Source organism: Theropithecus gelada, chromosome 11, assembly GCF_003255815.1.
Source record: "Theropithecus gelada isolate Dixy chromosome 11, Tgel_1.0, whole genome shotgun sequence".
In the NCBI taxonomy this organism is placed as follows: Eukaryota; Metazoa; Chordata; class Mammalia; order Primates; family Cercopithecidae; genus Theropithecus; species Theropithecus gelada.
In genome coordinates this window covers 56,514,267-56,528,141 of record NC_037679.1, presented here as the reverse complement: position 1 = coordinate 56,528,141, position 13,875 = coordinate 56,514,267, and positions in this window count along the sequence as shown.

The following is a 13,875-nucleotide window of genomic DNA, read 5'->3' as shown; positions in this document are numbered from 1 at the left end:
CTCTACCACTGAAGCGCAAAAGCAGCCATAGATAATACCTAAACAAATAGGTGTATCTGTGTCTCAATAAAACTTTATTTACAAAAACAAGCAAGGGGCCAAATTTGCTCTGAAAGTTGCAGTGTATGGGCCACTGGTATATACAAAACTGAAACACAGGAAATAATTTCAGAGCAATGTATGATGTCATAATTAGCATTTTTAATGGCAAAAACTGCAATAACTTTTGCACCAACTAAGTACATTTTGTTTACTTTAATACTTACAAGGTGCAAGACACTATTCTAGGACTTACAAATATTTACTTAGTCCTCATAATAACTCAGTAAGTCTCATTGTCCACATTTTACAGATGATATAACTAAGGCACAGAGAGGTTAAGTAACTTGCCCTAAATCAAAAGCTGTAAAATGGTGAAGCTGGGTTTTTAACCTTGGAATACAGACTCTAGAACCCTCTCTTTTAACCATTTTGTGATGATGCCTGTGGTTACAGAACATAAATAAATAATAGCTAACTTTCACTGGGGAGCTTACTATGTGTCAGACATCATGCTGAGTATTTTATATCCCTAATCTCTTTTAATCTTTAATGTATGTCTGTGAAACAGATATTATAGCTATTCACTCTTTTGGAGACAAGGATACTGAGCTCAGAGAGATTAATTATCTTGCCTGAGGCCACACAGCAAGTAGGTGGTTTTTGCTTCCAGGTGCTCTGCTTCCAGACCTTGTGCTTATAACCATCCAGCTATCTCTTTTTGGAGGAATTAGGGAAGAGCACAGCAGTCAGGTTAATCAAGGAAGGCTTCAGGGAGACACAGGCCTAAGCTGGGCTCTAAGGTTTGCTAGGATTTGAATAGAAAAGGTACACAGCAGGATTTGTCTGATTTGATGCACAAAGTTTTTCTTGGCTTTTTTTTTTTCTTCCACATCCTCGAAAACCTAGAGAGTTTATATAAAATCTGGATTTCTAGCATCTAAAAATGCAGATGATATGTCAAGACTGGACCACACTGTGGCATGGCAGTGTCCAATCACAAGGGCCTCGAGGTGGCCATACCCTTTAGACCTGGTGTGCCATCTCCAGTTTGTCATGCTCCCCACCATTCCCTATTGCTCACACCCATCTAAATGTGGAGTAGGGAAGAAAGCATGAGGAAAGGCATGAAAGCAGAGATTACCATGGCATGTGTGGGTGTGTGGGGCTGTGTGCACATGTGTGTGTGTAGTCCCAGTCAGGAAAGAAAAATAAGACAGAAGTGACTGAAGGTATTGTTCAGAGCAGAGTGGGGGAGTTTGGTGGGAGTCTGGAAATTTAATAAAGGATGGACAGTGAATGACTCCCCTGAAGAGCTGTGGTCCTGGGGGTATGGCATTTTTAAAGTTGAATTGGGTAAGAGAGATTATCCAGGGGAGAAAGAGGTAGCAAGAAGAGTTGGGAGGACAGGGTAATGACCCACAGAGAATGCAGTAAGAGCCTTAGACCAAGAAAGAGTCCCTGTTTCTGCCTGGTTCAGCCAAGAAATATTTAACACCTTGTCTGGCTTTATTTACTTAAGTAGTCTCTGGGATAGTAAACAGAGTGGAAAAAGGTGATGTTTAGGCTAGAGGGCTGATATGGGAAAGAGCTGAGTCTTCACTACTTAACAGATGGGGGAGATTAAACAAGAGAGTGTTGGCAAATAGAGAAATGTCACAAAAGGAGTCTGCAATAACAGCCTCAAGCCATTGGTGTCTCTTTTCTTGTCTTTTCCTTCTGCACAGTCTGCATATAACCACCCACTCCTTGCAATTTCTGGACATTTAATAAAATAATGTATGTGAAAGCAGTTTGCATAGAGCTGGGCACATAGCAGGTGCTCAACAAATATTAGTCTGAATCTGAGTCTGAATCGAGATAGACATTTCAGCTTCCCGATCTGTATTTCTGTCAGGTCTATAAAACGAACCTCAGCTATAATAGATTCAGTACTTTGAGAGTATTACTGCAGCTCCAGAGAAAGGAGACCACTAATGAGGAGAAACCACGGCAAGAGGAAGAGGATGAAAGAGTAACACATATTTTCATTCCTATAGGAAATAATTGCCTAGAAATAGCATAAACTTTCCCAAGTTGAAAAAGAATACTGTACTTTAAATTCCCTCTAAAGCACATGATCTAGTGACCGCATTTTCACTTGAGTTGAATCATTTGGCACAGTAAATACAATTACAACCAAAGTCAATATACTTTTTCTGTCACACATTTCCCTTCATCAATGGGTTTCAAAGGGTTGGTGTCAGTATGGGGTTGAAATGCTCCTACCCAAAGCATCTAAGTTATGGGAACATGAAAAAGTTCTTCTTCCATGTTAATTTTTTTTAATGGGAACAGTGTGATATAGTAGAAAGAGAACTAATCTAAAAATCAAGGATTCTGATACTAACCCTGCCAGGTATTGTAGACTTTGGGCAAGTCAATTTCCTTCTCTGGAGCTAAGATTCTCCCTCTAAAAAAGGAGGGCATTCAGTGAGATCAGTGGTTTCCAAATCTACCTGAATATTAGAAGCGCCTGGGGGAACTTTTAGAGACACAGATTCCTGGGTTTCCAACCTGTTACTTAGAATATCCAGGGATGCAGCCAATATCAAGTCCTTAATGAAAAGCCACAACAACTTAGTGACATACAGCCACAAGTATTTAGGTCAGAAGTCTGTGGACTTACAGACATCCACTCACCTTGCCTAGGCCAGATAGCTCTGCTGATCTTGGTTGGCTCAGCCACATCTAGGGATCAGCTGGAAGTTGTCTGATGAGAGCCAGGTTCTGCTGGAGTAGCTCAGCTTGAATACATATATATCTTATCCTACTGCAGGCACCAACATGCTAGATTAGGCACATCTTCTCGTGACAACAGCAGAGGTGCAAAAGAACCAGCTTTAATTCACGAGCTCATTGCATGCCTCTACGACATCATGTCTGTTAATATCCAGTTGGCCAAAACAATGCCTAGGCTAATATTAGAGGGAGGAAGTGTGTTCTTCCCAAGAAAGTTGGTGGAAAGGAGTGAATATTTTTGAAGAATAATCCAATCTACCACAGGATGCCAAAAAAAAAAAAAATAGTCATTTTTTTTAATCCCCGGTGACTTGGATACACAGCCAGGAATAAATTATCTAAGGTATTTTTGAATTCCAACACCCTAAGATGCTTTAAATTGATATAGAGACACTGAAATCAGGTGGAGGAGAAGATAATCTGGGTGAAATTAATACTTACCACCGTCAACCAAAAGCCTTCATTGATGGTACAGAAGATAAGGGGCCAGTGAGTTGAGAAAAACATGAAAAAGACTGATCTTCCTTCCATAAGCATCTGTTTTCTTTCAAGGACTTAATCTGAGCTTCCTCATTTTGTCCGTGGCAAAACCCCTGGTATTGAGAAGTTATTATTTTCATCTTTTTTTCTTCTTCTTTTAGTTGAAGGACGTGGCACAGAAAGCCAAAACCTCCTGCTTAAGGCACACAGTTCACACAGGGCAGCACTGGGACGCTAATCTGCTTTGGTTCCAGTCTCTGCTCCCTTCACTGAACCTACAACAGGGGGTTCTGACTAGGGCCTAAGCCAATGTGCAGAGGTTAGCTGTTCAAATCCAAACCCTGGGAGACTGACACTGCCTTGAAACCCTGAAATCTCTGTGCTTCCCATTGAAGGGTTTGCATCTTTGCATCTCTTGTGGCACTTACTTAGTTTTATAACACAGTCACTTACCACCTGAGAGTGTCTGGGCAAATTGTTTATCTCTCTGTGCCTCAGTTTTCTCTTCTATAAAGTAGGCATAATAGGAACTGCCTCACAGGGTTGCTCTAAGAAGTAAATGAGTCAATATTCCTGTCACTATATATTGTGTAGATGTACAAAGTCTGGCACATGGTACTTGCTAGTTAGGTGTTTGTTAAATAAATAATGGCCTCCTTTGTGCACAGGTCTTGTGTATAGGATATACAGCAGTGGTTCTCAAAGTATGTTCCACAGACCTTATCCCACATCCAGTATACTAGAAACTCTGGGGCTGGGCCCAAGCAATCAGTATTTGAACAAGTCCTCCAGGTGATTCTCAGGCCTGCTAAAGTATGTCAGGAATCTTTCTGTCCTCTGGCTTTTATTCCACATATCAATAAATAAATGTCAAATAAATTAATAGTGTTTGACAATTATTGAATCTTCCAATCTATTAGGAATACTCCAGGCACTTTTAATCCTCTCAATCACCATCAGAGGCAGTTGCTATTATTATTCCCAGATGAGGAAACTGAGGAACAGGGTAACAGCTAGTAAATTGGTAGATCTGGGATTTGAACCCTTCCATCTAATGCCAGAACCCATGTGCTTCAACCTCACATGACAGGGCTGAACAAAGGCTATTGAATAAATCGGGAACAGCTATTACCCACAAAGCTCTGGCTCTGAATACAAACCCAACAACCATGACTACCCACCTGCCACAGGGAAGTTGAGAAGAGTAGACAGCAGTTGTTCTTCTCCAGGATCAGAGATCCCTGTAGTGTCTCCTGTATGCTGGGGCCACAGTCTCTGCCTTGCTGGTCACTATTCGTCACCTGACAAACCTCCCCAATTGTGCTTGCCCCTTCCCTCTGTGGCTGGCTCCCTAGACTCAGTGTCTCTGTGTTTAGACCTCCGATATTCTGGATTCTTCCAGACTTTATTTCTTTGGTTTCTAACTAGACCTGAGTTTTCTACCAGGCTCGTTCCACATGCCTGATCTCTTGTCTGGCCAGCATTGTGCATGCCTGGATGAGTGCAGAGAAATTGTTTCCTGACTCCTGAGAAGCACAGCACACTCCTAAACATATTAAGAGTTTTGTAAGAGACAGCTCATTTGGCTAATTTTTAAACTGCATTATCAACTCCATTTGTGCCTGCTTCTTAATACACAGGAAATGAAATCTCCTGGCTCATAGCAAAGAGGCCATCTCTAAAGGGCAGCTGTTGAATCCCTGAATGTGTATTTCTTCAGGAACAGTTTTGTGAGATTAACCTTCTCCCTCCACTCACTGCCATTTGCTCCGGAGCCATCTCAGCCTTCCCCTGGATTCTGAGCTCCTTGATCACAGCCACAACACACATGGTTGCCTGTAAAGCGCTCTCGCCCAATCCAGGAGTCGGGTGGCGAGCCACCAATGAAGCTTTAATCTCACCTGGGATAGAGGCCAGCTACGCTCGCAAAAGAATCAGAAAAGAAAGGAGTCGGGCTTAAAAGAGGCACCACCTGCCCTCCCTGGCCCTCAGAAATAGGCCTCAGACCAAGTGGGGAAGACAGACAGAGAATGCCTGTGCACATATGCTGTCAAGAAGGGCTCACGGATGCCGAGGAAAGCCCAGAGGAGAGAGCAGCTGCTTTTGTTTCCTTGGAGGCAGAGCCCAGTAGGGAGTGGGTGAGACAGGAGCCAGGAAGACAATTACTAGAAAGGCATTCCCTGGTGTTCTAATGAGGCAATTAGAGTCACCGAGTTTGAGACTGTAAGAGTAGGACAGGGCTCTGAAGACCCCCCTCGCCCAACCCCCTCATTTTACAGAAGAGGCAACCGAGGCCCAGAAGGGGAGAGCCCAGAGAGACAATGCCAATTAGGGCTGGGACTAGAACCCAGATCTCCAGTCACCACAGTGCTCTGCCTCTGCTAGAATCAAAACCCACCCACCAGAGGGCTTGCACTTGAGGTCAGTTGAAGAGGAAAAATAGGCCGGGGGGGACTGTGTTTTTACTCCGAGCAGCTTGAGTGGGAATTTCTTTCAGGAGGCACAGTCCACGTTCAGGAGGATGCTAACAGCTGAAACAGAAATCTGGGGTGGCAGTGGGGAGGGACAGAGGAGGGGATAGCAGGGTTGGGGAGTGGCTGTCTCAGCCACCAGGAGGCTGTGACTTTCACCTGCCTGTGTAATGTACAGTGTCATATTCCTGCCACCTTATGCAAAGATGTTATTTGTCTCTGTATTTCTATGGAGCCCATCTCCAGTATTCTCAGGGGATCCCAGGAGGAGAAGAGCCCCAAGATGCCTGGAGTCTAGAATTGCGAACGACCTCCCAGGCTCAGAGGCCACCGAGCCTCACAGGGTTTCCTTAGTTCTTAACAAGTCCAATAAATCTGCTAACAAAGAGTGGAAGAAAGGACCTGAAGAATGCGCCCTGCCTCTGACCCCTCCTTGCAGGCCAGTGTCCAGAGTCATGCCGCCTCCGCATGCTCCCCGCTCCTCCGCCACCCGCCCTCCCTGCACGCTTGTCTGCCTGAATTGCCTCTTTGTGTGCCCGTCTCCTGGAGCAGGCTCGGCAATTTGCATCTTTGCTGTTCTCCTTTTAAAAATGACAGAAAAACACTCCGCAGAGTGGAGCTTGCCCAAGCGGAGCTTCTGCCGACAAAAACAGGGGCACAGAAGTCAGCTTGACATTCTGCCAAGTGCGGCCCCTCCTGTCTCCTCCTCTACACCAAGAAGTAGACTTTAATCAATAAGTTTCTGAGAGGGGGCAGTGAGGAAGGGATTGAAGGAGAAAAAGCACAGATCTTCTCACCGTGCACAATTTAGAAAACATGTCTATGCACAAATTCTTGTGCAGGAGTCATGGAGATCAATGGTAAGCCCTTTGTAGTGGGTTTTCTTTCATTCTCTTTCTAGCCTTTAAAGGATGAAGGAAGAAGAGAACTATATTTCTTATGAATCATGCGCTTTATCATAATTAATTCTTCAACAGACCAATGCTCTTATTGTTATAGATGGAGCTGCTGTGAATCAGAGAGGTGAAATATTTCATCCAAGGACACATCTTACGTACTGAAGATTCAACACCCATGTGTTTTTCCATATACCTGTTGCCTCTCTGGCTTTTTAAAGCTACTGTATTTAGAAATAGCTAGCAAATATGGGCACTCAAAATCCTACCTTTCCTTCCAATTAAAAAGATATGCCAAAAGGATCTCTTCTATTCATCTTTTTCACAGAACACACCCTTTAGCGCTTTCTGCTGTCAGTTACATAGCTCATTCTCCATTCACAGACAGAATAGAGGAATTCACCGGAAAGGAGAACCACTTCACAGCAACGTTTTACAAGAAGCCTGATGGTGGGATGGAGCCCCTCATTCATATTAATGAGACATGCATGGAAGTGGCAATGAGCATGTGGAGTGTGGCTAAAAGAAATGTGGTTCTTCACTTGGAGCTGATGTGAAACACAGGCAATCTGTTGGCCTGTGAGTCCACTTGATATATTTTTAAGAGTGGCAGTTTCTTCTTCAGGGTTTTCAAGCACCAAGAAAATAATCTCACATAATATAAAACAGATAATCCAAGCTTCAGTAGGGTTGAAGTGGAATCAGGCTCCAACCTTCCGTTTCTAAGTAGCAGTAAGCTCCACCACCCGGTCCACCAACAGCTGAACTTGGTCTTCATTCACCTTCTGTGAAGTGCATCCACATTTGTACTTGGGAGCAAGAACCCAGGGCATTATGGTGGCTGGGACCTCCATGTGCTGAAAGAGTGAAATGGCCAACCACCAGAGAGTCAGGACTGGATTGGCCATTTCACTCTTTTAGCACATGGAGGTCCCAGTGCTGCAATGGGGTATACCATTGGGGTATCACCTGACTTGCTTTTCAAGGTCTGTAGGAGATGGTGGAAGCTTCCAAGCAAATCATCACAGCTACCTTCTCAATTGTTGATCCTGTTGAGTGAAATGTAATAGTGCATGACTAGGCCAGGGCAAACTCTGATAGAACTTGGCACTTTCACATGCAAAATATTTTATATTCAAGTTAATTGATATGGGTCAGAGAAGCAGACCTCCCACTTCCATATCACAGGGTTAAGCTTCCATTTCCAGGCAATGCTCTTGAGATAAGTTTTCTTCTCATGTAGGTGGCTGCCCAGGAGGATGCCCAAAGATTAAAGGGAAGCAACTGTCAGGCTATAATCTCAGAGCCCTGGATGGAGGGAGTATAACTTGGAAAACATGCATTTCAAAACTTCCTTTGTTTTGCAAAGAGTGGGGGCTATTTTTAAGAGATTTTTACAAGTTTGACAGCAAGTGCCAACCTGCTTTAAAGTTCTGGTATCAATGGGGACCATCACATTGGAAAGAGGGCATTCTACCTCCCTGTATGGACTGAAGCTCCACTACCCTACCCTAAGAAGAGCCTTTTGGCTAATGTATGGAGATAACAGGCTAGGCAAAGACACTAGATTTTCATGAATTCCTAGCATAGTGCCTGCATATATTAGTACTCAACTAATGTTTGTTGTAAGAATGAATGGTTAGGATTCTCAGCAATGGCAGCTGGGAGCTTTTGTCTCAGGAAGAAGCAAGTAAGTCTGAAAGTGGAGAAAAAGAAAGTGCATAGAGCATAATGAATGCATCTGACAGGCCAGAGAGGAGATCTTTGGGAAGCATTCCTTTTTGGGTCTCTAGAAACAACTATGGGCAATCTGTGTGTACTGGGGAAAGTTGTTCAAGCATTGAAGACTGTGGCCAGGTGAAATACACACACACTCACATACACACACATGCACACATACACGCACACATCTTTTTCAAGCTTTAAAGAGTAATTGTTCCTTAGTCCTATCTTTACAAGTTAAATAAGTAAATAAATAAGTACAAGCTCAACCTTGCCCAAAATATAATAGATTTTAAATCCATGAGGATAGCCATTTTCTTTAGGAATACTAAGGTACACGATATCAAATTACTAAAACCTATTAAATTTTTTCAAATTATGTCTAGCACCAAAGTGTCAACAACAAATTGAGAATAAAGGTTCTAAAGCATCAAACTTGAAAGTAAATGAAAATAATTTTTTAAAAAAGAAGGTGAAAGCAAAAAGTAAGCTTTCAGTCACTCTGTAAATTATTTTCTTTCATTTCTAGACTGAGAGGAACTTCTTTTAAAAGCCAAGAACAAGAATACCACCCGAAGACATCTGTTCCTCTCATCCTTTAGTGAAGTGCAGATGGAGATTCCTACGTGGTTTTGGTAAGAGGAATTGGTCATGCTTATTAGCCTGGGCAGATTTAGGTTTCAAATAATAAGCTAAATTGAGAACTACCAAGAGACCAACATTTGCAAAAGCTGCACTGTAGCCTGAAGAGGGACATGCCAATTTTAGATTAATTAAAAAGGTTATTAAATTGTTCAGATGGCACGTTAATGAGCAATCTGCAGGCTGCTCAGTCAACAACCACGCCTCCCAACCTTAATTACAGGACCCTTATTGAAAAGGATCTGGGCAAGCCCACAAAGGAGCTAGAAGAACATCCATCTTGAATATAATATGAATATGGTCAACCCAGGACAAATCCCATGAAGAAAGATGGTAGTTAAGCTTGTAATATAAATTCTTTCAGAAGAAAGGTAATGCTGATTCTAGCCAGCTACAAGGCACCGAGATATTAGAATTAGAGATACAACAGATAATGTGCCTTTATATTTCGGACCCAATAGGTTCAAGTGCCTTGGAATATTTTACCAACCCATATTTTTCCCAAGGCCTGCTGATAAAATTAGAAGGCTTAAGTTATTGTTTCTGTTACATAAGGTTTACATAAATTTATAAATCAAGACATTGTAATATCTACCACCGACTTCAGCATTCAAATGTCGGAAAAAAGATACTGCCTCTGCCCGGATGAGTAATTTTCAAAGTGTGGGCTACATGGGGCCATGTAATGACCCTCAGACTGATGTATAATTGCAACTCCCTGCTTTGGTTCTTTTGGGTGAATTATCCATAAATCCGTAGGCTTAAGTTTATATAAACAGCCAAGGTTTACTTTCTAGTAAATTCCTAAACCAATTGTTAATGGTTACTAAAATTTGGCATTCATGAACTAAAACTAAGCAGCTCCTAGAACTTATTGAGAAATATAATTCAATATTCTTCTATGAAGTCTACCTCACAGTGCTTGGCAGGGATGAAAAACTTCTATTGCATATGAGCACTTGCAGATCACTGGAAATCCCACAAAATTCTGGATGGGTGATTTATTTTCATCATATCAGAAATTTTCTTGAGTTGGTCATGATTTGAATAGCTACTATTATTCCTTTTGAATTTAAAATTACTATTAGTTTATTTTTACCTTTATCAAGGTAGTTTGTTGTGAGTTGTTTGGTTCTTCTTATACACTGACACGTCTTTATCATGATGCTGTGCTGTGGGCTTTTTTGACCTTTGATACTTCAATAAATTCCCCCAAACTAGTGTTGCAAGGTCTAGAAAATAACCAGTTAAATAGGAAGTTATCTAGACAACAAATAATTTTTAATTTTAATGTATGTTTCAAATATTACATGAATAATACTAAAAAATTATTTGTTCATTTGAATTAATATTTAATTGGGTGTCCTGAATTCTACCTGGCAACTATATTTCAAGCAATGTTGTATTTTATTGAGAAAAGTGAAAAAAAAATTGGTGATACAGAGTTTGTCTTAATTGCCAAATCAGATAGGTATTGGCTGTCAGAAACACTCTGAGACTGTCAAGTCTGGTTCAGTCAGGGAAAAAAAAAATGACCATGATTGATTAGTGATGTCTGCCATGGACAAGACCCAAAGACTTACTGACTTGGGTGCTGAATTTTTGCTATCTCTGCCTTAGTGGCTAAAGGAGAACTATCTTGCAAAGTCCTACTAGAAGCTATCTATTGATTGTGTCACTCCTTTGCTCAAAACCTTAAAATCCTTTAATACCTTCCATTGCTCTTAGGATAAAGACCAAAGAGGGTTCTTAATGTGGTTTTCAGAGTGCTAGCTCCTGCCAACTGCTTTAGCATAGTCTTTTGCCATGTTCCCTGTCACTTTCTGTGTTCCAGCCTCCCTGGCCTTGGTAAGTGTCTTCCATTGCCTGGAAATCTCTTCATCTTCTTATTTATTCAAGTATCTTCTGCTCATTCTTTAAATCCCAGCTCCTCAGGTAAGCTTTCTAACACACAGAAAAAGTCAAGAATCATTGAACATAGACTCATTGCAACTATCTTAGTTTGTGATAATTTTTTCATGTCAATATTTGATTAATGTATTTTTTCCATGACTAAATCATAAAATTCTTGAAGGGAGCAGCTGTCTTGGTTTTATTCACCATTTTATCCCCAGAATCTAGCACAATGTTTTCTGTATACTATGTTTCAATTATATATCTGTTGAATGAATTAGTTCATTTAAATAATCCCAAAATGAATGCATGTTTTGGCCTAATGAGTTCAATATTATGAAAAAATCTTAGTGGTCCATTTAAAAGGAAATTAACACTTTTTTTTTCAGGCTATAATTACAAACTTATTTAGAGCTCTCCAAATGTAATAAATAAAATGAGCATTATCTCTCTCAATACTAATCAGAGTAACCCTTTTATTTATACACTTGTCATCAGTACCTTTAAGTGTTTCCTTCAGAAAAATGCTTTGGTGGAGAGTTTAATACAGTAGGGAGGAAGTTTTTAGGTATGCATAATATTTCCTTTTTTTGTCATTAAATATTAAACACTTTTGTTGGAATGCATTCTAAGTATCGTCCTTGGTAAAAATTTCATTCAACTCACCCATCTGCAATGACTTCGATGTGTTAACTTGGCTAGGCTATAGCCCCCAGTTACTCAATCAAAGGATAATCCAGGTGTTTCTGTGATGACATTTTGCAGATGTAATTCAGTCCACAACCAGTTGAATTTGCTAAGTCTAAAAAAAATTCAGGATTTATATTTGAATATTATGGGTAGGACTGATTCAATCAGTGGGAAGACTTAAAAAGCAAGGCTGAAGCTTGTCCCAAAAAGAGAAGACAGTCTGTCTGTGGATAAAAGCTTTGGCCCATACCTGTGAGTTTCAGCTTCACAGATTTCAGATTGCTTAGCCAGCCCCCACATTCATGTAAGCCAATTCCTTAAAATAAATCTCTTAATATATATATGAGGAGATTTATTAAATACATATAAGGTGTGTATATATATATGTGTGTATATATACATACACGCACACACACACACTGGTTCTGCTACTCTGGTTGAGCCCTGATGACCCACACCATCCAGTGGTACTCATAAATGGTTTGTCAAGAATATGAAAAAAAAAATACTTCATTGGATAATATGGAGCTCACAGCAATGCTGATTGCAGAACTTTTGTAATCCAGGCTCCCCTTGCCTCACCCCCCGCCAAACCACCTACAAGTGCAAGAAAATCCAAGGTATAACTTTTAAAGTAGACCAACACAAACTTATTTTAAAAATATTATAGGAATAACAATATGGGAAAAAATATAGCTGCTGGTTCTAGAACTCATTTCCAGAAAACCCTTATCTTTGTTGGGAAGAGACTTTGATGAGCAGCCTTAGAGTATGTATGAGTTCTGAATGTTGATAGAACTTTTCTTTATGAGGGAAAGGGAAATACTCAGTGGTACTGGAGATGTAACAGAGGGCAACAAGTGGTGGAGGGTGGTAACAAGAAGGCAGATATTCACATTTTGCTATAATCTGAATGTTCATGTGACCCAAAATTTGTATTTGGAAATCCTAACCCCCAAGGTGATGGGATTAGGAGATGGGGCTTCTGTAGGTGATTAGATCATGGAGGTGGAACCCTCATGAAAGAGATTAGTACCCTTATCAAAGAAGTTCCAGAGAGCCACCACCTGAGGACCCAGCAAGAAGGCTCCATCTGTGAACCAGGAAAGGGGCCTCTAGCAGATGCTAAATTTATTTCTTGGACTTCCCATTTCTCCATAACTGTGAGAAATAAATTTTTGTTGTTTATAAGCCACCCAGATTATGGCATTTTGTTATAGTTTTCTGAACAGATTAAGACACATCCCCTATGACTGAACCTTTTATTTATTCCCTATCCCATTCCCTGACTCTTTGATAAAGTTACTAAACTCAAGTATAAGTAGACTTTTTGAGAAGCCAAAGAAGAAATTGGGCTGCATGCAGTTTGGAATGGCAGTATGAGTGGCTGTGGGAGTGGGTAGGGGGAAGAAGAAAGAGTTCTTTCTTTCTTGCAGAAAGAACTAAGCCCACCCCTTCGATTCCCCTCTCCTCCCCTTCTTCCACCGTCACCCCCAGCGAGATGGGGAAGGATATAAATGCACACTGAGCCGTGGAACGGCAGTCCTTAGGAAGCTTATTCAGATCCCCTCTGTGCGATTGGTTAACCTCTAATTACCTAAGTATGATGTCATTGTTTCCTTCTATCCCATACTTAGGCATTTCCAGGAAGCTGAAGTCTTTACCTAATTGTCCTAGTGTTAAATTGTTGACAGGTCATTGTAAAATCCCTAAGGCAGCAGCCAAATATCAAATTGGTTAATTAACAACAAAGTATGTCAAATATTGTTACAATCTATAGCAGGTTGTCAGAATGGCAAATTCTTCTCTTCCTTAGCATACACATTCAGATTCCACTTTTGTCTTCATGTCCTTTAAAAATAAATATTTACAAGCCACTAAATATATTTAAAATGTTCTATCTTTGTTGAACCCTTGGAAACTGTTACTGTTAAGGTTTTCTCATAAGTGTTTACCAAAAGAAGCAAGAAAAGAATGTTCTCTCTTCTAATAGTCATGACTACACTCACTGGAATTTCTTGAATGTGGCTTTACTTACCTGGTTCCCTCCCCAGCTGTGAATATGGTTCCCTGGAGACAAGGTAAAGGCTGACCAGAAACACATTCCTATCTGTGATACGTGGCAGTGTTATTTTTTGGTGCCTGTTCAGTTCGATTCAACTAATATTTATGATCTAGACTCTGTGCTAGGTGATAGTAACACAGAGATGATTCATGTATACCTTCTGTGTTCTGTGAGTTCAACATCTAAACAATGAAAT